Source organism: Anser anser, assembly GCF_964211835.1.
Source record: "Anser anser genome assembly, chromosome: 2".
Classification (NCBI taxonomy): Eukaryota; Metazoa; Chordata; class Aves; order Anseriformes; family Anatidae; genus Anser; species Anser anser.
Window position 1 is genome coordinate 122,967,605 of NC_139721.1, and position 27,352 is coordinate 122,994,956.

The 27,352-nt window shown below is 36.3% G+C and overlaps 1 protein-coding gene across 8 annotated transcripts in view; it reads left to right on the forward strand.

Moving 5' to 3' along the window:
- The window catches only part of ZNF385D (zinc finger protein 385D), a 436,921-nt gene that overhangs the window by 25,416 nt on the left and 384,153 nt on the right, over positions 1-27,352 (forward strand). Inside the window, exon 1 of one of the 8 annotated variants that reach the window (XM_083825073.1) lies at positions 12,061-13,221. The exons of 6 other annotated variants lie outside the window; for them this stretch is intronic. The gene's annotated coding sequence lies outside the window, so the exon portion shown is untranslated. Of the gene's footprint in view, positions 1-12,060; positions 13,222-13,348; positions 13,900-27,352 lie in introns of those variants that run through there. One more of the 8 variants, XM_083825071.1, reaches the window with a different exon arrangement.

Sequence of the window (27,352 nt, forward strand, 5' to 3'; positions counted from 1 at the left end):
CTTGTGTATGTGCGTACGGCCCCAGTGCTTGACAGTAATTTCACAGTGGCTGCAATGTGGGATTTCAGCAAGGGAGCACATCCGGTTTGCAGATATGCAGCTCTTCTGAGTTTTCTCCCTAAATCTTGACAGGCATTGTAGCAAAGAGCTTGGGCCTGAGCTAGCTAATGCCAATAGCTGTAGTGTTTCAGTGTGAGCTCAGTTATGCCAAGTCCATTTGCCTCCAAGTTCAGATGTGGAAAGCTGTGTTGGTTAACACCTCATGCACGTTTGAAAAGCTTTCCTAGCTGGGTTTGTAAATGGTCATATTCTAGAATTTATTTTCACTGTAAAGACGAAGACTCACGTTTTCTGGGATTTGGATGTGTGTTTAGATCCCATGTATTCAGTCGATGATGACAGGTCTCCTGATAGACATACCGCATTCATCTGAATGGAGCCCTCTATTATAGAAATTGTCCAAGGCCTATTTTATTCAAAATGGTCTATCTTTCTGGCTTTACATAAGCTCAAGAAAATATCTTTTTGCAAAGCTTACTGAAAATCAGTAGACTGAATTGTGTAAAAAGAGTTTTGTATTTCAATTTAAAATTATATTGAGGATGGAGGAGAAAAGGAGAGGCCCTTTCATGCTGAAAGTTATGATTAGGACAAAAATAATTCTGGCACAATGGTCTCCCTTTGGAAAATGGTGTTTCATTAAAATCCGCATTCAGCTGAGTCTACCAGAGCTGTCAATCACAAGAATAGACCATTAGGCATGAAACTCTGAAGAAAGATTGTAGTTGCATGCCTGTATGTTTATAACTTCCATGCAATAAACGCCACACTTTTTGATTTGAGAACAGAAAAATATTTTATTTTGTTTGAAATATTGAAGCAACGAATTTCTGAGTTAAAATTATTGTGAAGGGGGGTTATAACTTTATTCTACATTCTGTGAAGAGCTTGGATCTTCTATTTTTTCTGCTTTGTATCTCGTCTGTAGTGTTGTTTAGTTGGTTTCAGGAATGATGTACATGTTACATTGGACATTGCATATTATTTAATGCGTTTTGGAGAATCTGTGACTTGGCATGACATTTGCTCCGATGAGGTTGAGGTTAGCTGTATGTTTTTACCCCAAGAGTTTCTCAACAATAAACATTATGGTCACCACTGTGAAAATAACTATAAATAACTGCCAAGACATCTGTATCTAGCACTAAAGTATTAAAGTAGTAAAGTGTATATTCTAGGGTGATATTTTAAGAAAGGGAAGCATCTCTAATATCGGCAATATTTTCTACATTAATTAAATAGAAGAACTTTCTAGCACTAAAGGATGCCTGAAATTTAATGAGTAGTGTACAATAATTCTTTTTATTGTTTTACTATTTTTTTAAATTGCTGGTTGTTATAAATTTCTCTGAATGAAGGTTATTGAAATTCTAATTCATTTAGAGAGGGGGAAATATACAAACTCAGAATATTTTTGTTGTTTGTGATGGATGTTTGATATCCAACATTTCTGATATATACAAATATATGGCAATTGCCACTTGTCTACATCATTTTATGTGCTATGCTACGCAACTTGTTTTGGCTGCACATAGTATAATTTAGATGTAATGTAATGATACATTTTGGATTTAGCTTTGAGGGGTTTGTAGCAGTTACTTTTTTTGTCTTATTTTATTACACATTGTCAGGCCATTAGAAAACTAAGGCTTTCAGATTTATCTGACCGTGATCTAAGACGTAACATCTACATCATGAGTCTAAGGGTGACCCTCAGGAAACAAAGGTTGCATCTTCAAAAGAATAACCTGACCAGTATACATATTATGGTTGCAAGAAAGAAGCTATTGGGCATGTTGTTGTTTTTTGTTTGTATATTGTTACATGCTGTTTACACACATGATGTATCATAGGCTACTTGATCTTCTCCTGAAACAGATTATTCCTTCAAAGAAATTTCCCAACTTCCTTTCCTTACTTTTATTTTCATCAGTCTTAAGTCAGCGTCCTGTTCCCTAACTTCTACAAACTCATCCTAATATGAAAATGTTTTTGGACTAAGAGCCGTAAACTGTACAAACTCATCCTAAGATGAAAACTTTTTTGGACTAACAGCGGTAAGATGTTTCTGCACTTGCAGTCATACTTGTACTCTTACAATAGACTCATTGTTTATTCATAATTTTATACATGCAAATGTCAGCATATGGTATACTTTATCCAGTGCATTCAGTGCTATTGGTGTGAGAGAAATCAAGTAGGGTTAGTAGTATACACCAGAATAAACTTGAAGGCAATTAGTCATGGACAAAATAACTGAGAAAGGGAACACTGTTTAAACAAACAAACAAAAAACTCCCTGATTTTATAGTCTTGATCTTCAAGAGAAACTGCAAAAATATTTTAAAACATGAATGTAGGAGCCAAAAGTAAAATCCTATTAGATACTAAGTGTCTTGGAGACATTGGTGTTACAGGAGATTATTGTTTTTCCTGAGTAATGTCCTTACAACTCTCAACTCTTTTCTAGGTGCTAAGTATTTATTTCTCCTGCTTGAGAAATATATTATGATTTCCTGATTCTTGTCCCTCCAAAAGCTTCTTTGTCTCTACAGATACTTGACTCCCCTTTTCTTAAGATTGTCTAATTGTTTTCAGATTTTTTCCATAGCTTGATGTTTGCTCTATTTTTTCAAGCCTGATAGAGGCTCTTAGTGTCAAATAGCTTTAGTTTTCCTCAGTATCTCTGTATCTGCTGACTTAAGATAGTATCTCCGCAAATGCTACTTCAGCTGTTCTTAGCATACTCTTATTGCTTGTCCTTGTCTCACCTGTTCAGTAGCTGGAGGTTGTAAAAGTTTCTGAAGGTTGTAATGACACGAGTTAGGGAGAGGGGAGTTTCATGCGCCTTTCTTGCAGTTAAAAAGTTCAGCATATGGGTCAAACCATCTCTCTGCAGGGCAGGGAAATAGGCATGAGCCAAAGGTAATTGTGTTCTTATCCTGCTGTTGGAAAACAGGAAGAAAATGGGTGAAGAAAAAACAAGCTTTAACTCTGTCAAAATCCATCTAATTTATTTTTCTGCTTTTCCCTCTGAAAATGACTGATTCTGGAATAGTGTTTATGGGATGCAGTCAGGGCCTGATGGCTTAACAAAAACAAAGTTAGGGAAGGCCCCCTCATTTCAGTGATACAGTTCAGGTGAGTAAATTTAAGCATAGGAAGGAGGTGGCTAAAGAGCTAGTTATTTTCAGGGATTCAGGACTGGGACACTGATATTTGGCAATATGTATGCAGAACAAAATGGCATTAAAAATAGCAGTTTTATTGTCTGAATTAGTTGCACTTTATATCTGACTTTAATATCCTATTATGGTGGACTTCACATTAACAATATTGTTTGCTTTATGTGGCTGACGTATAATTTGGAGTGAAAAACAGTGCACTTAAACTCCTGTTATTAATCTTTTGAGATTTTTGTATGCTTTCCAAAACAGAATTACATTTTAATTTCTGTAGTGGAGTCTTTTAACTAACCTCTTCTTGGTCTGACATTTAAATGTGACGGCTCTCATTTTTCCTTCTGTTTTTTTTGAACTTTCGATAGTAACATTAAAATTAAATTCAAATAACTTTTATGCATCTTGGAATGTAGGTAGATTTTTATGCAACTTGGAAGACTTTTTTTTTTTTTTTTGTCAATTTTAACACCCTAGGGTACCTCCAATTTCTAAACTCACTTAAGTGTACTAAAGCTCTGTTTTGATAGGTTTCAAAGAGAGACCTGTTCAGTCCTCTTTGTCTATGATGTTTTTACCTGGAGCCTCATGAAGACACATGTAGGGATTAAAATTAGGATACATTAATTTTCAAAGGGAAAGAAATAATATATTAAAATATATCAGATGTATTAAGTTTTACTAATGTTTGCTGAATTTTCTATATTGTGTATTAACATCTACCTGTGAGACGCTGTGTATTTAAGCTGTGAGTTTTTTTGAAAAAAGTGTGCTTGTTTTCCTGGTTATGTTTAGAATGTATGTTCATGTAATACCAAACCTAAAACTAAAGATGTGGTAGGCTATTATAGAAAAAGAGAAAGACAAGTAACAAATCAAGCTAAATATGCTATTGTACCATATTAAGATCTTTAAATACCAGATAAACAAGTAGAAAAATTACTTTAGAGGTCTTTTTGAAGTTTTTGGTTAATAAAGGTGGTCTAGCAGTGTTTGTTTGTTTGTTTTACATATAGACACTTAAAATTACTAAAATGTCTAAATAACTTTCATATCAAATATAAGTGTTGTAAACTATAGTTTCTGCCCTGTTTAAATAGAGTTGTAAAATAGTTTTTTATATTCTTTTGAGAGCATGCAAAAGAATAATAATCCAGTGAAAAATAGGAATCATATTAGTATACTTTTGGGATTACTTCCTCACTTGAAAGTAGTGAGATCAGATTATATACGCCAAAATAAATGGGTGCTAACAAACCTTTAATGCCATGAAGTTGTATGTGCTTTACATTGTGTATGTTCCAGATAAGAAAGCTTTTTGGAAATGCTGTTAGAGATTCAATATATGTTAGTTATAAATTATTCTGTTGTAGGCTTGCATCCCTAAAGATGCAAGTTCATCCATAATGTCATTGAAATTAGAGACAGAAGAAATCAAAAGTATTTTAAGTGAATTAGTATTAGAAATTCTACGAGTGCCATATTAAGGATATGTAATATCTTTTCTAAAAAATATATCTGAACTATGTATATTTATGAAATTGTTTTGAATATTTACAGTACATACTCTTTTCAAGTATAGAAATTAAAATGTGTTGGTCTCCAAACATACCTAGTATAGACCTGAGAACTCTTTCAGATTGATCTGAAAATTTAATCCCAAACAGAAATCTGTGTAATTTAGAGAGAAAATTACATTTATATTATTATTAGTAGTAGTAGTATTAGTATTATTTTATCCTTGGTAAGGGATGGAAAATATTTAACTGATAAATTTGTCTACATGCTTTTAGCTGGTAACCTTTCAGAAACTTCTGAGATTTAAATCTGCTGAAGCTAGTGTTCTTAAAGTTGATGGAAAAGAGAGAAAAATTATATTTCCTACAATTGGCATTCTAGAAATTGTAGAAAATTCTATATTCTACAATTTACTATAGTGTTGTTAAAACTGTGTTCAGCATATTTTTTTTTCTAATTTACACTGATGCATTGTTATCTACTTCTATGTTTGCCTTGCAAAACTTCTTGTTTTGTTTCATATCTGATTTGGGAGATAGGAAAATCTTGTCACAAAAATCTTAGTTTATCCAGTTTGCTTATATACCATTGTAATAGGTTCTATAGTTTGAATTACTGTTATTTTGTAAAAATTCTTGGGGGTGGGGAGTTTTTAAATCTTAAGGTCTCATTCACTCTTTCATAGAGATAAAAAGTAAATGGTTTAGATATTCTATTAGTAGTCATAACATGTACCTTGAATGAACTTGAAAATAATCATGTTTGAGAACCAGTGTCCAGAGACAGCATAGTATGTGAATCTTTAAAACTATCCTTCCATTTGTGTTTTTTATTTATTCACCTCTCCTAGGAAGGTCAAGCAAGGCGAGCTTATATCTTGGTCAGTAAACAATAGTGGAATGGTATTAGTTCACTGACAGTCTCCCTATGCAACGTAGCTGACTTTAAATCTATCAATATACCACAATGCTTAAAAACATTTCATGCTAACTGGAGAATTGACCATACATTTGTTTGGAAATGTAACTGTGCAGTTACTAACGATACACTCAAAGATCTACAGCTAAGATTTTTGCATGCATATTCCTTGGCAACTGGTTATCAGAATGAAGATAATTTAGTCCATTGGGACAACCTCAGTGCCCATGAAACTCACTGTTAAAATCCAAGCCATTTTTGGGGCTGCAAAGGCATTTGTTACCTCTTTGTGAGCAAGGGTTTTGTTCATTACATTTGTAAATTAGTTTTGTCTCCCTCAGTCCTCTAAAAAAAATTGCAGATAGCTGTATAATGATAGGGTATTAATAAATGATTAGAGAAGTGATGTTTTGATTGATTGATTGCAGAAAATTAATCAAGGATAATTTGTTGGCACTCAGAAGTTAAGTGACCTCTGTAGTCTTTTGACTGTGTGTGAATGAGTAGGGGAAAGTAACCAGATCACTGAACTCAGAAGGAAAATTCCCTCAGTGTAATGGGCTTTGGATGAGCACTAAAGAGAAAAGCCTTGAACTTATACAGTACTTGCTCAGCTCTCCCAAAAATATATTTCAAGTCAGTCAGCTGGGCAACTTGTGCTGCCCCACGCTTCGAGTTGCATGTGATGTTCTGTTGTGCTCTACTTTCTGTTTGCATTCTCTCAGCATTTGTGTAAGACATAACAATGGAAACATGATTTAGATAAGCATTCAAATCTATTGTCACAGTTTAGATTAATTATGCTTAGTTATATAATGTGACCTTGAGTTAATAGCCAGGCTTTATTTAGTTTATTAAATCAGTGGTTTCTTATAAAACATTTGAATGTTTTAGAAGTGTTTTTAAACGACGTGCAAGCTGGATGACTAATTAAGGTTACTAATGTCCCTGTGGTAATAATATGGACTGGAGAAGAAGACCAGAGAAGAGGAGAGAGAGATTTGCCTTTCATGTCCATGCAAAGAGAAAATTGGGTATACACCATTTTTCAGTTCTAGGTCATTGTTGACCAAATATTTCTTGTTTCTACTCTGTTTGCACCTGTCTCCTGGCCCCCAGTGCACACAGTGTTGCCTCTGTGTGGCACATATCCCACTGGGGATGTGTGATGTGAGCATCTCACTGCTTATTTTCTCTTGGCAAAGCACGGCTGTAATCTCACCACACTCAACCCGTGATATTTCAAAGGGATGAAGAGGTCTGCCTGGTGCTGTTGTATATCTAACGGATCATTTCATCTCTTCATTTTTCTCTGGGAACAGTGAACATTTTTTTCCCAATTTTATCTTTATGAGCATCCTTTACAAGGATTTCCAAGCATGTTCTCCTTTATCTTCTGTATTTTGTTATTCTGTCTCTCATCTCAGACTGGTTTTACTGACAGTCTGCTGCTGCACAGTGAGTTAGCACTATGAGTTTCCAGCTGATTCTAGCTGACATCATTGTAAAGTTTCAGCTTTCAGTGGCTATCACATGGCTATTTGTGCTGCTTCGTCCTGTAGGCTTTTGCTTCTGGATGAGATTCCTGTGCACGTTGCTGCCAGTGGGCACATTCTCTGCTACTCAGTGTTAGTGCGTGAGAGCTTATTTTACCAGAAGGTTTTGGCAGTACCATTGCTAGTCAGATTGTGAACCCTTTGGGCACGACAGTTAGTTAGGGAAAAAGAAACTAATAATATATTTCCTTCTCAAATGCTCTTTTTAATTCGTTAATTTGAAAACAACCAAACAAATTTCATTAATGTAGTGAGGCAGGTAAACAATGAAACCTAATCATCTTCTTGGGTAATGTAAGATGAGCCCTGCCCTCTTCATTTCAAGCTCAAGATCTGTGTATAAGGCTATACTTGCAATCACAGCCAGATGACCTGGGAATCTCTAAGTTACCTAAGAACTGCAGATTTCAGTGTTCTTGAGACAACAGTTTAAGGAAAAGTAGGTTTTAAGTAAATATTAAATATTGCATAACTTGTGTTGGAGTTAGAAATTTCATAATTCTCAGGAGTTTTTTTCCTCTAAATGTACATAATGATGTCAGCTGTATCTTTGAGTGCAGTGTTCTTTTTTGTTGTTTTTTTTGTTTTGTTTTACTGTGGTTTTTGTTTGTTTTTAGTTTGAGTTAATTGAATACATTCAATGTATTGAATACATTCAGTGTAATCCTTTATGATTTATTTTTAGGCAGATATGATTAATTATATTTTGAGCCCCATTTGGTGTTTTCCTTATTTCTTAGCATTGTCAAAGTGCATTGGTTTACTGTCAAGTTCAAACCTGAAATAAAGCTGGTAGCTGAAGAGGGGATAGCTGGAGCTGATTTTCCCACTGAAGTCACTTGTGCCTTTGTTCTTCCTTACTGACTATTCTTTCATCCCGTCAGGCTCTGGCATAAATGATCACTTCACTGAGTAACAGCCAGGGGCTAATCACATGAGAAGAACACTTGAGCTTTCTCTGTCTGTCTTGAGCATTGTGCTTTCAAGCTGAGTGTCACTTAAGACACAGTCTGAAGTTCTTTCAGTGCCAGAAAGTGGTGGGTATATACATTTATAATTATTGTGATAAGCAAGGCTGTGTGGGCATGGAGAAACACTGCTGTAACTTCTCTTGGGAGGTGTAGGGAGCAGAAGCATATAGTCTTAGATTTTATAGTATGAGAAAATGCTAATAAAACCTTAAGTAGGTGTGGAGTCAGCTGTTACTCCTGTAAACACACAAATAAAGCCACATTTCCATTCTGTAGTGTCACTCTGATGATAACATATGGCCTCCAAGATTTTAAGATTTTTTTCTGGAAACATTTATGCATCATTAATACTTAGTCCTTCTGGTAGGGAATAAAATAGCATTGAGGAGCATTCCCTTATCTGTTGCCTTTGGTAGCTGTCTCAGCACATAGACGTATTGCTGGTCCAAGCAGCATGGAAAGCAAGCCAGAACTATTTAGAACATCAGTTTCAAATACTGTGCATCCACTCTATTATGCATTTTTCCTAATACAAAATGTCACTTGCAATCAGAGGATTGTATGATATGCTGATACACAGTAAATATCCAGAAGATTGCAAATTACCCAGACTTTTCCCAGTGCAGTAATCTTGATGTATCAGTATGGTTCTTTAGTAGGGTCTGCATTTTGAAATCCTGATGCATCTAAACACATGTATCTGTACATGCTTAGATGAAAAGGTATATTACAGTTGCAAAGTGCTAGTATTTGTATGTGATTACTCGTATATTTTACACTTGCATGTAATATACTTTAGAAGAAATACATTTGTTAGAGATTCTTTGCTTGCACAGGTAATTAAAGGGAAAAAAAACAGATTACTGCTTTCTACATCTTACATTTAGTCTAAACAAGAGCTTCTTTTCTATTTGATTTTATGGCTTCAGAGGTTGGGAAAGAATTTACATTTCTTCTCAGATATTTTTCTGCACTTGAAAGCCTTATTTGCTAGGCTGACTTCATCCTGAGAAAGAGGTGTGTGTGTATGGGGGGGAGGGAGTAGGTGAAGATAGCAGGTGAGGCTGTTCATGGCATTTGCTGCCCGGATGGGTACCCCTGGGGTCAGCCACACCAAAGCAGAAAACAACTGAGATCTGTTTGCAACCTTTCAATCAATGCGGCCTCCAGTTAGATCTTTTTCTTCTATCCAGCTATTAATTTTCTTATAAACTTATAATAAAAATACAGCATAGACTTGATTTTTATCCTTTGATACTTCAGTGCTTTTGGTGTAGTTGAAATCTCTTAAAGGTGAACAATCTGGATCAAGGGTATGTGGTAAAATTTGGTTGTGCAGCAGGTTCTTTGGCAGAGTGAAAATTCTGTTGCAGCTGCTTTATTTGTGTTAGTTGTATGCTTTTAATTAAATAAGGAAAATGAGAATAAAACCAGACATTAACGCTGTTACCTATTCTTATACCGAAGTCTATTTTATGCTCCCTATTCATTCAGGCTTTCAGTTATTGAAGGGTTTTCTATTAACAGTACCTAAGTGTATCATAGACGCTGACAGGAGTAAACTTGGAGCTTTTGAAAGAAAATAGTTGGGGTTTCTGGCACCTAGGGAGTATTGGAAACACTTAGGGAGTGTTGGAATAAGCTTATTAGCTAGATGTTACTGCAGAAATGATAGGCAGTTAAAGTTAGCTGTGCTGACATTTACATTGTTATCTCTAGATTTTTGACTTTCTAAGATACTGAAACAATTTATAGGGTGTTTATAGCAGGTGATCTGAGTGCCTAGAAGACTGCATTGCACTGGTTTAGTTCCAAACATGGGAGATGTCAGCCTGCCTCTATTTTTCTTGAAATGAATGAATGAATAAAAAGGCAGCAGTGCAATGAGAACTGGGTAGCGAGGCAAATTCCAGGTCTCAGGGAATAGTAGAGAATGGTTATGGGAATAATGCCCACTTGTTTTTCTCTTAATGAAGTGAATCTCCGAGGTCAGATTGTGCAAAGAATTAATGATGCTTTAATCAACTTTTTTTCTTCCCTTCACGTCACCTGCATCTCTAGGATGATGAAATGAGGTTGTGTTGGCCCATCAGGAGTCTTCCCTGGGTCTTGTAGGGATGTATCCAGTAAGCTCCAGCAGGTATCTGGACTGGCTAACAGCTGCAAGTTTCCTGTTTGAAAATCTAAAATCTAAAATCTTGTTTATTAGAGGAGAAAAATGAGAAAATAGGAGGCAACTTTTTCTCCCCAAAGGTATGTCACTCTCTCTATTGGGAATGGGGGGAAAAATGAATTTTACTCAAAAAATGGAGTGTTCAAAATTAAAAAAGAAAAGAGAAAAAGGAGAAAAAAACATTAAAAAGCAAAAACTCTGTAAAGTTCAAATTGCTGTCAGGAGGCTTTCTAATTGTCTTCTCTTTTCTTACTGAAATGTTCTTACAGTAGCTTAAAATAACATAAACCAATGCTCTTGAAATACTTTAAAATGTGTAATAGTAATTGTTTTCACTCTACTTTTTTTTTTTTTTTGAGTTCAGCAAAAACCTGCTTGCTTTTTATATCACAGTTGCATACCAAGACTTTGCTCTTATAAGCCTGTTCTGGTCTCTGTTTCCTCCTGGAGTTGAGGTACATGCACAGCTGTGAAATAACTTTGAGGTGTATTTATCTAAAATCTTCTCTAAGAAGTAGCCTCCTGAAGTGCAAGACTTGTTTTCCTGAGAGTCCCAGTGGGATACCAGTCAACCAGTGTTCCTTGTGCATCCTTCATCTCAACACGACGCAGACTATATAATACACTGAAGTCTATTCAACAGCAAAATCAAAAAAAAAAACCAAACAACAAAAAGACCAAGTTTTCAATGGGAACCACATTAGGGCTACTTTACAAAGCAGGAGCAGCTGGTTTAAGGATGCAGAAGTTCACAGTTTTAATAGGACATCTGGGAGGCATTTCATCACAGCCAGGCCAAATACATTAAATGTTTGGGGAAGTATCAGTAAGTGCATAACCTGCTGTGGACCCTCTTAGAGAGTGCAACATGTTCTCTGCTCTGTGGCACTAAACGTTTTATGAGTGCAGATACGGAAATTCCATTTGACTGTTGTGTAATAGAAGAAGATAGTGGAGAAATCTTGCATTTGCTTCTCCCCACGAGCTTTTTTATGCCTTCAGTCAATTTGAATTGCAGTATCTCACCAACTGTTCCAGTTTGCTTCAGAATTCCTGTGTGCAGCACTCCCACAGCACTTTGCTTTAGGAATAAACTTTTCAGATTTCAGAAAGCAAAATGCAAAAGTTGTTACCATATATATCATAAGAATATTTCCAGTATGTATGTGGAAATAACTATATTTTAAGAGTTTCATATTTGTATCACTATATAATTAGTGTATTTTCTATGATAGATACATGAATGGCAAGCGTGCATTCTTATTCATCACCAGTGGATGATGTGCTATTTTTTCTGTCCTAGCAGTAAGGACTTCTGTATTTTGGTACTGAAAATTGCAGAATCTGTCCTTGAGTCACTGCACAGGCTGTATAGCTACAGAGTTTGATACTGCACATGTAACATATTTAAAAATTGGTAGATACCATTTGGATGTCCCTGTATTTATTTTTTATTTTTCCCCAACAGGCTTTCAAACGTTTTTTTTGTTTGTTTGTTTGTTTGTTTTCAAAAGGAAAAAGTAAAAAAAGTAAAAATTTGGTACCTAGAGAAATACCCAAACACATAAAGACTATGTAGAAGTTTTCTATTCTGATAATTTTTCAGCGATTTTTGACTAAAATTTTTTGTATTTCTTACATATAAAATTTTGTATGAAGTCCTCAAGACTGTTACTTAGTCTTCAAGAGTGTTATTTACAAGTCAACGGATCTGTGTCCAATTGTTAATACTATTGTCAAAGTTGAATACAAATGCAGTTATCTTTGTTATGGTGTTAGGTGAAAAATTCCTAGTGAATCCTCTGTTTTTGTCATCTAAAAGAGAAAGGCTTCTACTGCCCCAAGTTAAGAGTCTATTCAAGATATATTTTATAAAGATTCTCACAGTAATACTTTGAGCCATGCAGAAACAAACATACAAATATGCATATGCCAATATTCCAGAAAATTGATAAGTGTTCACATGTTGATGTGTTAAGGCTTTCCTAGCATAAAGGGGAAAGAAAGAAGAGAGATCAGTTGGAGAAGAAAATAGTGAGATGGTGCAGGTTTCAATCCTGATGATAACTACAGGAAAAGTTTGAGGAGCAATGTTTGTTTTCTTGGATAGTTCAGCTAATTAAGTGGGATCTGAATGGATTCCTTTGTATGTCTTTGGCAGGAGAGATACAGCAGTTGAGCAATGGCTAATATGTTTTATCCAGTAGCTGATGCAGGGGATGGTAAAAATGGTTAAAACACATTGGCTGGATGTAGACAAAGAAGAATTTAGTTTTTTAATTCTCATCTGAGTATGAATTTATAGCATGATACCATTTGTACCAAATTAACTGTAATTTTCTTTGAAAAAAATCATATGACAAACAAGGAACGTTTACAGTATTCTTACTTGGAAGCACTCAAAAAATTTAAAAAGCAAAATCCTTTGTTTATAGTTTTTATAACACTAATAGAATAAAAATATTGTAGAAAAAAAAAGATTTAAAAGTAGGCAGATACTGGCTTGTCAAATTTAAATGAAAACAACAACAAAAACTAAACCACAGAATTAAGCTTACACAATCTAGACCTGCATTGGGATCACTCTGAGTAGAATGTATTTTAAATTTGTTACTGATGAATCTAACTTGTAAAACAGCTTGAAGTAATTCCCATGACTGTGACGACTCTTTAATTATGAGGGCACAGCTAATCAGCTGAAAGCTGTCCTCTTGCTGAGTTCTGCCAAGAATTTGTCTTGACTTGAGCAAATACTTTTTTTTTTCCCTTTTCTTTTTAAAATATTTTTAAGTCACTGAAAACCTTTTGAACCATCTTCTTTAGTCTATGGAACAAACTCAGAGCTGGTAAGACAAGTGAGTTGATGATGCCAAGATCAGCAAGGCAGTTGGCAGCTGTTGGAATAGAATTTTGCAGTAGTAGATCATCTTATGGAATAAGATACTAGCTGGCTGGAGGAGTGGTGAGGAAGCAGTCTATTGAGCACAAATATATCAGGCCTGCTTTGTTAAATACAGCATACATGTTTGAAGATTTGTTGTATAATTACCTTGATTAGATGAGGAAAAAATGTGCCTGGAACTAATCAAAGAGCTCCAGTTCATTGGTTTCAATAATCATTATTTTTCCCCTTGTGAAATGCAGGTGCTTAGTTTGAGTGTGAGAATGGTGGTGCTTATCTTCTTACAAGCTTTGATTAATATCTAATTCTTTGCATCATGGAAGGAGCTAATCAGATATTCAATTTGCTAATCAGCTTCTCAATTTGATTAGTAATATACTAATCACTTAAGAAAATCAAATGTGACATATATTTAAGATTTTTCAGTTGAAGCCACAACCTATTTGAGGGCGGGGAGGTAGGAGGATCTGCTTACTACTAGCAGTTTGATGCAGCATGAAGTCTGAGGGAGCTGCAGCCTCTCCAAGGGTACCAGAGGGGAAAAAATGTTCAGAAGCAGATGTTACAGGCTGCAGTTGAACTTGTATCCCTGGTCTCCGATGAACTCGTTTATCCACTCAAAGTGAGAAGGCAATGTCCCTACTGCTCATCTGATTACTTCTGTTCTCACTCTCAGTATTTCAGTGAGATTTCTGTTTTGCAGGGATGTGAAGTCTTGTCAATGGTGGCATAGGGCTTTTTCTTTGCATTGTTGATTGTCTTTGCTACATGGAGACAAGGGGACTTTTCCCCTTATGCTTGCAAAGAATAGTTTGCTGGCTGTCTTACGTTTCATCTTTCTGTTGATTTTGAAATGCTTTCTCCTAATGAAGTTGTCAAAACACGCTTCCTTTTTTTTTCTTTCTTTCCTTTTTTTTTTTTTCTCTTTTCCCCTATCCTCTCTTTAGTCTTTTTGCCTGGTGGTAGCTGGGCAGTGCTTTGCTACCTCTTTGATTGTACATAAGTTTCAGTTACGCTTGTTCATTTGCTGAATGAAGCTTGAGGCCTGGTCTCTATTAAAATGGATGGCAAGAGGAGATGTACTTCAGTGCTTTTATACATATTAAAAGTTAGAGAGGTTCTAGTGCTTATATGCAGCTTTATTAATTAGCAATGCTTGCTGTATGTCACAAATCTGTAGGGATATCTCTGCTAGGCTTCTGTTTAAATACAGGCAGGGAAGAAAGCTATGCTGTCTACATACTTTCTATTGATAATGTTCTGTGCAGTAATGAAATGAAAGTCAGATGAGCCATCTGCTGAGGACATAAGGCACCAAACTGCGCCTTTGTCACAGAACTTGGTGAATTAGATAATAGAATAAACTTAATTACGTTAATTGTTTTTGGCTTAACTTAAAAAAAAAATGCAACAGCACACCATAAAATAGTATTTTGATTATTGTTTGATCAATATTTAATTTCCACTTAAACAATTTAGTGACTTCAGCTCTTACATGGCTCCATCTCTTTATTTGTCCGTTGCCTGGTGATGTTTTCAGTGGTGACTGGCTGAATGCTGGTCCAAATAGGGAATTTGTAGTTGGAGGCTGGAGGCGTAATCAGGATGGCAATGTGTTTCCTTTGTTTACCTTTACATAATGATTAGGGGAATGGATGTATTCCCATCTGCTTCAAGTACATTCAATAGCAGGAGTAGCAAAAATGTGCATTTGATGAAAACCCCCAAAATGCTGACTGTGTACTTATCAAAACTGTAAAAAGCCTGGTAGCTGAATGCTAAATATTGTGACTTCTTTTTGTGTGTACTTTCTTCTACCAGCCAGTATGATTTTGGCCTGGGGATGTCAGTGAAAAAAACAAAACAAACAAACAAACAAAAAACCTTTGAAATGGAGGAACTTAAATTCTGAAGTAGTGGTAGCTAGGCCCTTGCCTCTGCCTAAAGTAGTTTGTGACATATGCTCCTGTTCACAGGGTTTTTCTAGGGAAAGGGCATGCAGAATACAAGGATACATTGTAAGATTTTATTAGCTTTGAATGGCTTTCTCTCTCTTTTTTTTTTTTTTGCCATTTTTTTGATATTATATCATCCTAGATAGAAAAGTGACCTTACTTTGAACTGAGTTTCACAATGTCTGGGAGTGTGCGTATTTCATTGTCTAGTTGAGAGTCGAGTGATCTTTCTAAGCTGAATAGGACGAAGAAACTTCGTGACTTTCCAGAAGGAACCTGTTCTTTTTCTGCTCAGTAACTGATGAAGCTTTTTGCTGAGGTCATATTTGGATTCATGAGCTTTGATCGTTTTTTGTCTCAATGTTCATAAAGGGTTACATTCTTACATTAGAGCAAAGTTTGGCTGTTTTAGTTTTATGGCAGAATTAAGCCAAAGAGGATCAGCCTGAGTAAAGGTAAACATAGGGAAAATGGGGAGGGAGACTGTGGCTAAACCAAGGCTGCATCAAGGACTGTCCAAGAAGTGTTTTGCTTGTGGAAGTATACTGGCAGGCACTGAAAACAAACCGCCCTTTGCTATGTATCTACAAGAGGATATTCCTCAGGGAGTATTTGATTGGCTTCATGAATATTTGGATTGCAATGTGTTTTTGAATGAATTGTTAAAATATTTCCATCTTAAATACTGCCTTTAAGAGAGATGGAAAAAGGAGGATATCATCAGTAAGACAGGGAAGTGTATGTCTTTATAGATGCTCAATTAGCCTTGGAAACTACTAATTTAGAGCCAGATTGTGGTGCTAATACTCACAGATGGAATAGGATACTGTGGAAAGATTCTGCCAAAAAGGCTGAGGCTGCAGGCCCTCTCTCCTTGGAAGGAAACACACAACAAGAATATTCCCAGTATGATTCGGTAGTGCCCCCAGTGTGTCAAGTTCTGTACATTTTAACTTCAGTGTCACTAACCATGAAAAGTAAATAATCCTGTGGTTCAGTCCTCATATTTCTTCAGCCTCTTCTGTCTGTTAGTGAAAGTGTGGAGGGTGCTGACGCTTCTGGTATCAGTCCAAAGAGCGTAACAGCTGGGATTCAGACTTCTCTGGTCTCTTGTTACTCTTTCATTAGCATTTGTGAAAAAAAGAGAATTAAAGAAAAACAAAACAACATAACCCCAAATGCCAGATCTGGGCGTGTGTCACGTGGCCCTTTGGCAAGCACTCAAAAGAGCATTCTGCTTCCTCATGTTCTTTTCGCAGTAAATATCCTTGGTTGTCCACTGGTACTCTTTTGGTAATTATTTATCACAATCCGAAAATACAAAATAAATTTACATTTGAATTTTCTCTTGTACAATGCCTTTCTTAGAGGGTATATGGGGACACAGGAGGGAAAATGACTGCAAGAAGATGGTCTGTTTGCATTGTTCAAACTGTTAACAGTATCAGAAGACTTTAAATAAAAATGGAATATAAATAAGTTACAGGTTTTAAACATTAAGGACTCCTGCATGCAGTATTTAACAATATTCCAGCAAAGATATTACCCTTTTATGTGAAAAAGAATATATGAATATGAAAATATTTCCCTCAGTCCTTAGATTTTTTTTTTGATTCACTGTATACCTTCAGTTGTTTGAACATATGTAAAAGAACTTGGCCAGAAATACAATGGACAAAACTAGTTTTGGTGTAACTTCATCAATTTCAGTTTAAATGTCTGTGATTAAACAAAACTGTTGCTGGTGATGATTTCCTCTCCTTCTCTTTCACTCAGTAAATTAAGGAAAAAAGTCTATCAGTTAAAAATCTTTGTGGATCGATCTTACATAGTTTTAAAATGCAGTCTTGGTTGTGTTGATGCGAAGGTAAGATACTCTGGAGGCTCATAGACGGTGATGTGAGGTGCGTCGTTTGTGCTGAACTATGTGGTTGGAAATGGTGTCTTCTGGATGAGTGGGACACCACTGGGAGGGTTCCAGAGTGCTGTCAGGCACCTGCCCCTGGTCGGTCACCCTCCTTCCTTGTGTGGTCCGTTGGTGGGCTGATGACAGTGTTCCAGCTGCTTTATGGCCAAACAGCAACATGATGGAGAGCTGAATGCAGTACGGCTCCAGCAAATCCTGAAAATGATCGTACTGGCGAGCAAAGAGTAATATCTGTAGAACCTGGAGAAGCTGTTCGGGTTAAATCTCACATCAGGTTTACTACATATCTTAAAACATGGGGGTGAAACACATAGTGTTTCTTTCATATAATTTTATCTTTAACCAAATTCCCTCGGTGGAAATGGCTCTCTTTGGTTTAGTATATTGCTTTTTTATTTTTATTTATTTATTTTTTTTAAACTTTATTCTTACAACTCTGTAGTTTGGTTTCTCCAAGCCAGCACTGTGTTGTGACAACTATTGGTCATATCAGAGTTATGATGCTTCTTCTGTCCCAGCATCACAATCCTATGTTGTCAAACCTTTGATCCCACAGTATATATTAAACAGGCTAGAACAAAGTTGCTTTCTTCAGGCATCCTTCTCTGACATGGACTTTTTTACTGTCTGATAAGCAACTCTGCAACCTGATGTGTTTTTTCCTTACAGTAATTTTGTGCTTTTGCTTATAGTGATTTTTCATTTGTGTTTGGCTTTCAGACAAATAAGAAAAAAACAGCATTAAAACAAACATAGCAGGGTTTGTTTAAATAGATGGATTGAGAGAGAAGGGAAGAACAGTCCTCTGGGTTAGCTGGAGTTCCTAGTCCTCTGCTAAATTCATGACTCCCAAATCAGCTTATTGCCTTGTTTGTCTGACCTAATACCCTACTGTCATTCGTTGGTACTGAAGAGTCTGCACAAGAAGGCAAAGTGGGAATATGTAATGCCTTGACCGATATTGAGAGATGTTGAAACCACTGTGGGTGCTTACAGCCCTTCCTCAGCACATGCTGGGCTGCCTTCACATGCATCCACTGCCTTACCCATGTGCTATTGCAAGGGCCAGCTGTGAAGCAGCTTCAGGTGACTTTTGCTCTCTGTTGGCATGCTGCTGAGGTATACACCTACTGTTTCAGCAGTAGGATTTGTCTCTCTGGTGCAAACTGCTGATATCCAGGTGTAGGGCAGTGCTCTCATCTCAGCAGGCTCAAGGGAGAGCGGTTGTCCTTTTCCAGCTCTTTCACTCAGCAGCAAGTGGAGAAGGGTCTCTCATTCCCACTGGCTTTCAGTGTCTCCACGTAGAGCTGAGAGAACTCATTAGAATGACTGTAGATAAATGAGGGGCTCATTATGTTTCTGTGGAGCAGGAAAAAAGTGAAAAGCCTGAGACCGTCCATCAGCAGAGAATGAGATATATGGAAAAATCTGCTGAAAATGCCCATTTCTTTCTGATACTTCAGATTTTAGTGATTACTGGTGTTCACAGACTGGGGTAGAAGAAGCAGAATGCATTGAGCTCAGATAGGTCCTCTTAGACTAATAGGTAGGTAGCTGGGGCATCTATTGATTTGTAAAGTGCATCTTGACAGAGCTACTTGAAACTCCAGGAGTTTATTAGACAGCCCAGTTTAAAGCTGCAGGGATTTGTGCCTGAATCAGCTGCCTGTGATAATTTTGCTCCAAATCAAGTCTCTTCTGTTTAAACAGAAATTAGATTGATAGTGGCTTTTCTGAGCAAAATGACAGGGGTTTTTATGGCAGCGCTCTGTAGGCTACTCACTATTCATTCAGAGTGCATGCTCTAGGTCCTACCACCTCTGTCCTCATCTGCAGTCAGGCTGCCTGTTGTGGCTGAGCAGATGGTTCTTGAATTTGAAGCAAGGTCTACGTGAATGTTTTGTATGCTGCTTAGTTCTGGTGTAAATGAAGCTTTCTAAGAGACCTTTTTTGTTCTTGGGTGCCTTAATATGCAGCATTGGCTGCTCTGTTCTCCTTTGGAAGAGGTGTTGAAAATGCTTTTGTTTACAACCTACTGTAAAACAGATAGGGACAAGAATGACAGCCATTACAAAGACTTCCCTTGATAACTGTATTTTTTATTGGCAATGCTTAAAATTTACATGTGAAATTATGTTTTAGTGATTTTGGTGGTTAAAACTTTTAAAGTTAAGTTTCATTCTGAGGAGTTTTATATTTGGGGGAACAGCTTTTATTGTGCATTTTCTAATTTTTAACAAAGTGAAGAGCAGCATTAAAATATTCTGTTTACAGTGACAAATGAGTGCAAATGAGGTTCTAAAGGTTGCCAAGCTGAATGTTTTGTTTTTAAATATTAATTTGGAGTGGCTCATTGTGTGTTTGAGGGAGATGGTAGATTCAGCCACAAATTGAATGTAGCCCTGAACTGTGAATCAATTTAATTAGAATATTAACATTTGCTAATAAAATAGTTATCATTGTATTCAGCTGCATTGAGGCTTGAGGTGGCCCATTAGCAAGCAGGCAGACCTCAGAAAGCTCTTGGGGATTTCTGAAAAGAGATGACATTTTATTGTAACACAGAGGAAAGTGAAAGTACAGCACAGTTCAGGCACCTGTATCATTGTGGTAATTAAGGAATTCTTTTAATTGGCTAGCCTGGGATTGACTTGCCTTTTCAAGAGGGTCCTAGCTGGGGAGTAAGGGAGTTTGATCATCCTCAGACTGTGACCCTCAGCATAGATGAAATGATGGAGCTGTTCTCCACTTCATGGCAGCCACATAGGGGAAACACTGGGAGAACCTGAAGTTTGACTGACTGCTGAAGCAATGATGGCACACAATAATACTTGCTAGGTGTGGGGCAAGGGAATTATTTTTTCCATTAGAAACACTAGACAACTTAATTTTCCCACCGAATAAAGATGAGAAACAATTCACTCAGTTTTTGTCCTCTGTAGTGAGGTTGCATGCTGTCACTGACTTGGAAATGTGGACTTACTGATTCTGTGCAATCACATGATAAAAATATTTTGGTCATTGATCTGATCGTTACTAAAAACCAGGAAGATTTGAAAATGTCTGCTCTTTATCTAAATTATGCTAAATTATACATTGATAAAGGTTTCCTTGCATGGAATACGTGGAATTTATTGCTTTATATTTTTTGATTGACTCTTGAATCATAATCATTTAATATCCTGAATTAGTGTTGCATTTATTTATTTATTTATTTATTTTTCCCCCTGAGTGACATGTTACTGGGTTACCATCTAAGGAATACTTCTAAACTACATTAGGGAGAAGCATGGTTTTTCTAATCAGTTCTATGCCTTCTAGCATGCTATAATGACTTCATAATTAAAGCAAATAATTTGCATCAGATATCGACATGTAACAAATTATAATGCTATAACATTAAGGTTAACTTTGACCAAAAGTGTTAAATCCCTCTAAGGAAGTAGAACAAAGAGCTAAATTACAGAGATCTTGAGTGAGTTATAGTAACTTGAAAAACTGAACTCTGGAAATAGACCTGAGTGGCAGACAACTGTGGGTTTTGTGTTATTCTGCTGTAAGCCAAGGGCCCACCAAAAAAACAGTTGGCTTCTGCATAGTGGGCTTCTTCCAAGCTTTTCCTTTGAAAAAAATTTTAACCAAAGCCTTTGGGTTAGCTTTTCGCACTTAGGCTGAAATGGAGACTAGCTGGATGTAAGGGCTCAGAAGTCAATACCTGCCACTAGAGGTATAGAAAGATGATATCACTTGTGACAGGCTGTACTTAATCTGTTAGGCTGCTCAGTGAAAATTAAGCTCGCTTATATTGATGCTCCTTGTTTTTTGCTGAACATATATGTTTTCATTCATCACCTCTTGATTTTGTACCTTAAATAGAGTTGTGAGCTTTTGCTATTCTTTGTTTCTACACTGTCATTTTTTTGAAGCCTAGTGCTAAAACATAAGGCAATAAAATTATTTCTTAGTCTTTTTCTTTAATTCCTCTCTACCCCTCAGTCCCCAGATCTACATAAAGTTTCAGCTACTGGAGTTTTAAGAGTGCAACCAAAACCAGGTCAAGTCTGCATTTTAACATGCATCAGATATCTCATCCCTCTGCAGAAGAAAGTTATGAATCCTTCAAACTTAAGTCTAGAGCTTAGTTTCAGGTGCAGGGCTTCTTCAGCCTGTGTCAGAGTGGGTGGTTTTTCTCTCCATCCAAGATAAGGGCATGGAAATCCTGTAACAGAGGTGTCTAGTTATGTCCACGCAATGGGGTTTGAATGGCTCTTCTCCATGGCTGGGCACTGCTGCATCCCCTCTGGCCTGGGCTTTGGCATCATGTATTGACATGAGGAGAGGCAGAGAGAGCTTCTTGCCTGCTGGAGGCTTGCTTCAAGCTGCTCCTGACTTCCATGGCCATTTACCTAGCACCTCTTGCATCTACTGTCAGCTTGCAGTGCTTTCCAGCAGGTCTTTGTTTCAAGAGATAAATTTAAGAGATCTGTTGAAAACTGGAGACTGAAAATGAGAGGTGACAGACAGTGTCTTCCACAGTCCCCTCTCTGCTCATTACTTGGGAGAAGGGAGGGTGTTGCTCAAATAACTTATCTCCTCTTGTCTGCTCAAGGGATGCCTAAAATGGAAAGTTTGCAAGTGTTCTTGAGCTATGTCTTGAACCATGATTATTGTGGTAAACATTTACTCTTTAAATATTTCAGCTGTTTCCTGCTACAACACCAGCTCTGGGCAGTTGAGATTTCGGTCATTTTTAAATACATTTCATCAAAATGCATTTGGGATGCCTCCAGAGATTTACTGAGATTTAAATAAGTCTGTTGTTAGTTATCCCTAAATTTCATTTTGATTAACTTTATGAAATGGCCCTTGCCTTTTTTGATATTTGAGATGGAAAATCTCCACTGGTATTTGTAATTCTTCATTATTATTATTTTTAAGTTTGTAGTTGAGTTTATTGTATAGACTTACAGTTGTTTCTGTGCTATATGAGTACATATGTGCCTGGAACATCTATCAACATTTTCCTTTTTACCTCCATCATTCTCAATTTTGTGCTGGAAATTCTCTGAGAGTTTTATCAAACATCTAGAATACTGCTGTTGGTTCATATGGTAAAACTGATGGAGTCGTTCTTAAACTGCAGGTATGCATTTGCATAACCAGCTCTCTGGAAGGTGTCTAATTGTCATGAGTAGTACCTCATACAACTTTGCTTTTAATTCTGATTTGGGGCTTTTAGACAAACAATTTAAATCTCAGATTGACAGTTCTTAATTGTGAAAGCTAAGGAAGTATAAAGGTGCCTGATAACAAACCTGAAATTTTTGAATTCCATGTTCTCAGTGAATCCAAAAATTAATAAGCAGTTTTTGTGAAAGTGACAAGCTATTTCTAATTAAATTACAAAATGAGTCTGCATGTCTCAGGTATGCTGATTATGTGGGCTATTTAAGTGGCTGTTTGACAGTGGGACCACACTTTTTTTTTTTTTCCCCTGCCAAAAGGTTTCACTTAATGTAGCTTCAAGGGTCTTTGCCTTTCAAAAATAAAAAGAAGTGAAGTAAGTATAAATAAGTCTTTTTTTTTAGAAAAAAAAGGGATTCTAGAAAGAAAAAAAAAATGCAAAAATGAGGTGGTGATTATTAAAATATTGTAAATACTGGCAGAGTGTATTGTGAAAGGAAACTGAAGAAAGGAAGGTATGTTGCAGAGAGACGGTGACTTTTCTTCCCCCAGTGCTAGACAGAATACTTGTGCATCATAATAAGATGGGAAATGCATATGGGGGAAATAAGGAAAAAAACAAACTGCAGATTATTGTTGTATTATTGAAAGCACCTGGCTACAGTAAGATCTGATTCTGGGAAAATTCAGAGAAACTGAGAACCATATCATAATCAGAGTGAATGTGATGTGAAGAGTAGTGGGCTGCATCTAGTTTAGTAAAATGGGGGGAGAGAGGGAAACTGTCTTTTGTTGTTCTTTTTGCATAAATGCATTTGGGACAATCTCAGTGCTTATAGAGTGTTATACAAAAGAATTGAGGGGAAAACAACAAAAATGATATTTTGTGGAATTATTTTATTTTTTTTTAATAAAGTATATATTTACATATTTTGACTATAAACTACCTTCTGACCTTTGAGTCATTATGGACAATATAACTCCCAATACACTGAAGAAGACTAATATTAACTTTACATCCCAGGAAAATGTGCTTAACCACATGAATACTCTTATGAGTTTGTCTTGAAAATTTTCCATTTTGTTGTTATTATTTATTATTGTTATCTTATTGGAAAATTCAAAATATTCCTCTGTTATTTAAAAGCAAACTCTTGCAAAAGTCCATACAGGACTTTTTAGGTCTTCCAGAGGGGAAATATAATGGCCTTTTTTTTTTTTTTTTTTTTTAACTCATGTCTTTACCATTTAGTTTTCTAACTATTCGGACCCCTGGATCTGTGGAATAGTAGTTCACAAGGACAGACCTTCTTCAAAGGCTTGGCCTATGTACACAAACAGTGGAGCCATGTGAGAACAATTCCAGACCTTTCTTATCTTTCTGTATTTATGTGTATTTTATATGTAGGGTATAATTTTATCTGTAGGATGTAGAATATATCCTACTTATATCACAGAATCGTCTAGGTTGGAAGAGACCTCCAAGATCACCTAGTCCAACCTCCGACCTAACACTAACAAGTCCTTCACTAAACCATATCCTATACTACACATAAAATACACATAAACTGTGTATATATCCTACATATACAACCTCTGAAATTATATATGTACTCAGTGGTTGTTATATATATATAAATTTAAGAAGTCTATACCTAGAAAACAAGGTAAACTTAATTATTTTGACAGAATATCAAGTAGTGGGGGAAATGTTCTTTGAAATGAATCTACTGGTTACCATCCAAGTCTTTTCATCTTGAGACATGCATCTTCTTTGGTCAACAAGCAAAAAATTTTTTTTCTCTTCTCTTAGCTATGACAATATGACCTGCTTTCCCCAGAACTGATCCTATGCAGTATTTTTTTTTTTTAATGTTATATACAGGGAAAATACTAAATATTAAATCAGATGTGAGGTGAGTCAGTACTTCTGTCTTTTTGTATTCATTAAATATAAATATTTTAATTCCATGAATAAAAGCTAGAGTTGAGAAAAATGCAAATAATGTAGAGAAGGAAGGATAGCAATGATGAGAAAAACAGCCCATAGGCTAGAAATAAAATTAGACTTAGGAAACAGGTTTGACTGTCCATAACATAGAGCTGAACCTCTATGGGTAATAGGAGTCTCATTTGGAACTGGACATTTTGAGGTTCCTGAATGACTTGGTACCATACTGGTGTCCCTCACTTGTCCACCCTTTGTTTTGAAGTGCTGTCATTCTGTTTAATACCCTGGTCTGCTGTCACCCTTACTCTATTTTTCTATTCTTCACCTTTCTGCTGAAAGTTTCTTTCTGTACATTACTAATTTATCTATTGGGAATACAGGTACAGTAAGTTACAGTGCTATATGTTTAGTATTTCAATAGTATATTATCAATATATCACTATCACAAGTAGTGCAGGGAACTTCCTTCTTGATGGCTACACAACAGCATCCACTTCTGTGTTCTTACACTTGTACTGCCAAGATAGTACATGTTCAGGTAGAGTTATTAGGTTGTAAATTGGAGAGAGATTATGTTGCAATACATTGTCCCTGTGTATTTAAACTGCACGCGTTTTATTTCCTGCATATGCCCCCATTACCCATTATTTTTTTGGGGAAAAATTCAGTAGCTGTTAAATACCTGTTAGACTTTTCAAGAAGGTATCTGGGTTATTCTTGTATTGTCTTTACAAAATATCTCCTCTAAACTGTGCATTAGTGGGTTTTACTGCATTATTATGTGAAATTCAGCAAATAAAAAGAAATTCTACGTCTTGTTTGCAAGACATTGAATCATAAAATTAATCTTGTTGCATCATAAAATTAATCAAGATAATTCATATGAATTAGAAAAGGGAATATTTAATGTGTGTTACTACACAAGATGGTGACAAAGAGTCAGCTGTCAAATTTTTAGTATCTTCCTCCAGAACCATGAAGGTACATTTTTCTGATGTTCTTTACAGCTTCAGTAGTAGTATCTCATCCTTTTGGAGGTGAATGCTCGATGTTGTTTTCAAACTTCCTCCCCCCACCCCTCTCACCTCCATCCCCAAGCCGAAGCAGCATCAGAAATTAGTAAGAAAGAGCTAGAACACAACAGAATATCATCATGACATGAATGATTCGTTCCCCTATGTGCCTGCTTGTTCAGTATTCAAACCAATTTTGGTCTCCATCTTTCTACTACATAGTAGACATGGAGTAGGTTTGAAAAAGGGCAGCATGTATTATCAAGGGTGTGCAATGATGACTTGCGTGCAAAGAAGATCTAAATTGGTTACAATTCTCTACCCCTTCCCCCTGTGTATTCTAGGTACTTTGTTTCGAAACTCTTTCATACCTCCAATCAGCTGTTTTTGTTGTAGACTTTCTAGATGGACTTCCATTGTTTCTCATATCTTGTGGTCTACCAGCATAACAGTAGATAAAACATATTGATTAAAATAACTTTTATTTGAAAATACTACTTCATTTGTGAAGTGTTTGTGTATATATGTATTTAAGATGTCTAAAAATATGTCCATCCCAGCCAGTAACAATTCAGTGCAGTTGAATTTAAAGTAGTATACCAGGATAGGAAGCCAGTTTGCCATATTATGCCCTCATAGCAGTGGAAAAAAATCCTGTTACTCATGTGAAGAAATAAGTTTGAGGTTTTATGGCTTTTGCGTTTTAAAGATGTATGGTTTAATTTTATATTTTTAGTGTTAAAACCGTACATTTGATGATAAATAAGAAATACATTTCATAGAATGTTTTTTTTGGGGAACACAGGTGGTTCCATCTCTTCCATTTCTACAACCCCTGCTTTTAAGTAATACTTGGTGGAAGAGTGTAATTGTTTCTTTTTTTTTTCTCTTTTTTTTCCTCTCTCTCCCCTGCCATGCTCTGCCCATGCAATTATATTGCTGCTGGGATTAAGAAAGCCTCGTTCTTTAGTTTCCCCCCACAAAGTCAAACAAGTATGTTGGAAGGAAAGCCTAAAGATCTCATGGATGCTTTCCTAAGGGAGATGCTTAGAAATCCATTCTGACTGTTGCAAATGTGGAGGTATGAGCAACACAGTGCCTGGGGCTGTTGACACTGACCTCTTTGCAGAGAACCAGAGCAAGGACTATTTATCAGGCAGGCAGCTCAGCAGATTGTGCAAAAGACACAGTCACCCAGACACATTCTAACGATAATAAAAAGACATAAAGGCATTGAGGACTTTGCCTGAGAAGCATTAACATCCTGTATGATTTATTGAAACGGTTTATCTAAGTAATGATTTATTTTTTTAAAAAAGAACAGTATTTCATTTCATTTTAAAGATGAAGATTTTTCAATGACTCCTGCTTTTGCTTTTTGGTTATTTATAGATTTCCACTGAGTGTTTTGAGCTATACACAGAGAAATCATCTTTGCTACAAAGAGAACCAACCAATTCCTTCCCAAAAGACTTGTGATTGGTACAAAGCAAAAAATGTTTTTGTGTATAGTGCACATCTGTGATATTGTGCAACTTAAATCTCTCCTGCTGCTTGACATTTACTTACCCAGAGTGTCTCTCAGAGAACGGTTTGTCATTGTGTTGACATTTTTTATAAACACGAGCGTGTTAAATGCAAAGGACTACATTAATGTGACATTATTGCTGAAACTTACACACATAAAAGTCAAGAAATTCAGAATAATGATTCCCACAACTATCATAACTTGCCCCCTTTCTTATGTGAGGTGTGCTATTTTCTGCTACCCTATGTAAGTGGTTGTCTTATTAGACATTGAATGTTGTTTTCTCTGGACCACAGACCACTGCCTGTCTCATATACAGCTTTGAATTTTGCAAAGATTATAATTGTGTTATAGTTTCCCCAGCAGTAGTTAAATGTAACGTCAGTGAAATAAATATGGTGAGGGACTAACACCCTTCAGTCAGAAATCCTTCTCCTTCCTCAAAGATTGTTTTAACCAGAAGGGAAAAATTGTCAGGGACTTAAATTTTACAGGAATTCTGGCTCAGGGAGGACCG